General features: G+C 52.2%; 1 non-coding gene across 1 annotated transcript; it reads right to left on the bottom strand.

Annotated features, from left to right (window-relative positions):
* Window positions 1-236: 236 nt before the first annotated feature.
* On the bottom strand, window positions 237-310 carry trnat-ugu (transfer RNA threonine (anticodon UGU)). The gene has a single exon. It is a non-coding gene; the product is annotated as a tRNA-Thr (tRNA).
* Between the last annotated feature and the right edge of the window lie 3,133 nt (window positions 311-3,443).

The following is a 3,443-nucleotide window of genomic DNA, read 5'->3' as shown; positions in this document are numbered from 1 at the left end:
CATGTTCTGTTATAATCTCTCACCCGGCACAACCAGAAGAGGACTGGCCACCCCTCAGAGCCTGGTTCCTCTCTAGGTTTCTTCCTAGGGAGATTTTCCTAGACACCGTGCTTCTACATCTGCATTGCTTGCTGTTTGGGGTTTTAGGCTGGGCTTCTGTATAGCACTTTGTGATACCGGRTGATGTAAAAATGATTTTTAAATAAATTTCATTGATTGAATTTGATTTTCATACGGGTCCCCAGTGGGAATCGAACCCACAACCCTGGTGTTACAAGCGCCATGCTCTACCAACTGAGCCACACGGGACAATTTCCTACACTGAGCTCTGACAGCCTGACTCGGCCCTGGGGCTCTGACAGTCTGACTCGGCCCTGGAGCTCTGAGCACCTTGATTCTACAAGACAGCAGTTGAAGGTGAATGTGTGTATTGAAAGGCCTGCGTATAACAATTGACAGGGTTTAACGAGGTGAAGGTAAGTGCTTTCGAGGTACATACTGTGAAATGTGGGCTATGGCGTTTCCTGAGGTAACAATGAGGTAGGAATGTGGAAGGATCTCCAATCAGTTACGAGAGGTATGGACAGAGGAATGCTGTACTTTAAGACTTAGCCTTGTCCTTAGAGACATCCACATTCTGTCCTACCACTGCCGCCAGCCACAGCTTGCTCTTTGTGTCCACGGGGGAATGTAAAGGTAGATTATATTCTGTGTAGGCTGAATGCTTTGCTTATGAATTACCTGGCTTTGTGTTGACCGGTGGAAATGGAGTTAGATTTTATTGTGTTTATTATATTCTGTGGGCCACATAAGTAACTTCACTACGAGCACATATCAACAATATCTGTTAACAATATACGTGGATAAATAGCCAGTACTTAACCACTTCACTAAGTCTACAGGAACAACATGAATAGAGCTTCATAGCAGCTGTATTAGTACTTAACCACTTCACTAAGTCTACAGGAACAAAATGAAAAGAGCTTCATAGCAGCTGTATTAGTAACTAACCCACTTCATCTAAGTCCGCTACAGGACAACATGAATAGAGCTTCATAGCAGCTGCTATTACGCCCATGGTTCATCAGTTTTTATCCCAATACATGGTTTTAAACCATCGTACATACCGTTTTTAATTCACGACCTGGCCTGGTAATGTAGACTGGCTCAGTTGGTAGAGCACGAACTTTGACCCACAAAAAATAACACGAGTAGTTCCTCAGTGGTGAAGGAAGACGTAGTAAGATGAATCTGACATTTTTCAAACTGCCAGTAAAGTTCAACGCAAAGGTATTATTGATCATGGGAAGAAACAGTAGCAGGAAGGAAAAGGCAGAACTGTTGTTGTTGCTGCTGCTATGCCTTGTAGGAAACTGTAGAGGTGTTTCTGGAGAGAGAGAGAGAGAGAAAGAGAGAGATAGAGAGGGAGAGAGAAAGAGAGGGATAAAAGAGAGAGGGAGATGAGAATGCTAGCCAAAGAGAGAGAGAGAGAGGAGAGAGAGAGAGAGGGAGAGAGAGAGAGAGAGAGAGAGAGAGAGAGACAGTAAACTAGAGAGAGAGAGAGACAGAGAGAGAGAAATAGAGAGTGAGAGACAGAGAGAGACATATAGAAGAGAGAGACAGAGAGAGAGAAATAGAGAGTGAGAGACAGAGAGAGAGACAGAGAGAGCGAGAGAGACAGAGAGAGACAGATACATAGAGAGAGAGAGAGAGAGAGAGAGAGAGAGAGAGAGAGCGAGAGAGAGAGAAATAGAGAGAGAGAGAGATAAATAGAGAGTGAGAGACAGAGAGAAGGAGCCAGAGAGAGAGACAGAGAGACAAAGAGAGAGAGAGAGAGAGGAGAGAGGAGAGAGAGAGAGGATAAAGAGAGAGAGAGAGAGAGAGAGAGAGAGAGAGAGAGAGAAGAGAGAGAGAGAGAGAAGAGAGAGGAGAGAGAGAGAGAGAGAGAGAGTGCACATTCTCTTTGTAGCAGTCCTGTCTGAAGTCTCCTATGGCTGACTGGCCACCTGGTGCGTAGTCTGTAAGTCTCTCTCTCTCCCCACAGCAGCATCAGTCAGCTCAGCCAGGCAGCAGTGTCCTACTCTACCCGCAGGGCCACACATAAATAACATCCTCTCAGATGGCCAGAGAAAACAGCCCAGCCCAGCCCCATCCCTACCCCAGCCCATCCTACCCAGCCCATCCCTACAGCCCATCCCTACCCGACACCTAGCATACCCTGCACCCAGCCCATCCCTACCCAGCCCCATCCCTACCCAGACCAGCCCAGCCCATCCCTACCCAGCCCATCCTACCCAGCCCCATCCCTACCAGCCCCATCCCTACCAGCCCCATCCTACCCAGCCCATCTCTACCAGCCCCAGCCCCATCCCTACTGCAGCCCATCCTACCCAGCCCCATCCCTAACCCAGCCCCATCCGCTACCCAGCCCCATCTCTACCCAGCCCCATACTCCGCCAGCCTTACCCAGCCCATCCCTACCAGCATCCAGCCCAGACCAGCCCAGCCCGCATCCCTACCCAGGCCCCATCCCACGCCAGGCCCATCCCTTACCCAGCCCATCCATTTACCAGCCCCATCTCTACCAGAGCCAGCCCCATCCCTACTCAGCCCCATCCCTACCCAGCCCATCCCTACGCAGCCCATCCCTGACCCGCTCCATCGCCTAACCAGCCCATCTCTACCAGCCCATCTCTACCCAGCCCCATCCTACCCAGACCCAGCCCATCCTACCACAGCCCCATCTCTACCCAGTGCCCAGCCCCATCCCTATCAGCCCCATCCTACCCAGCCCATCACCTACCGAGCCCGTCAGCCCCTCCCTACTCAGCCCCATCCCTACTCAGCCGCATCCTTCCGCCGCCCATCCCTACCCAGCCCAGCCCGCATCCCCAAGGCTCTACCAGGCCCAGCCCATCCCACCAGACCCAGCCCATCCTCCCGCTTACCAGCCCCGCCATCCTACTCAGCCCACCTAACGCCCCATCCCTACTCAGCCCACTACCCAGCCCATCCTACTCAGCCCACGACCCGCTCCTTCAGCCCATCCCTACACCCACCTACAGCCGCCATCCCTACCCAGCCCAGCCCCATCCCCAGCTCTACCCACCCCATCCTACCGCAGCCAGACAGGCTAAACCAAAGCAACCCATTCCTCTCCCTCCCCTCCCATCCGTTCGCCAGGATTATTTTGGATGGAGGGGAGGGATGGAGAGGATGGCTGCTTTTTGGCTTAGTCTTCACTACTCTGTCCCATAGCGGACACCGCTTGGACGCTAGCCCATGCTTTCAACAGTGATGAATGGTTAGGAGGCGCATCTAATGGATCGGCCTTCCAACCTTCCTCCACAGCTGCCTCTTCAGGAAGACGCTGAGGAGGTCTTGCAGCAGGCCAGGCATGGCGGGAGGGTCAGGGAGGTCCATTTTACATGACCCGATGTGGA

The sequence above is a fragment of the Salvelinus sp. IW2-2015 genome, unplaced genomic scaffold (genome assembly GCF_002910315.2).
Source record: "Salvelinus sp. IW2-2015 unplaced genomic scaffold, ASM291031v2 Un_scaffold6918, whole genome shotgun sequence".
NCBI classification, from domain to species: domain Eukaryota; kingdom Metazoa; phylum Chordata; class Actinopteri; order Salmoniformes; family Salmonidae; genus Salvelinus; species Salvelinus sp. IW2-2015.
The sequence above is the reverse complement of the archived record's forward strand: the minus strand, read 5'-3'. Positions and strand labels throughout refer to the sequence as shown.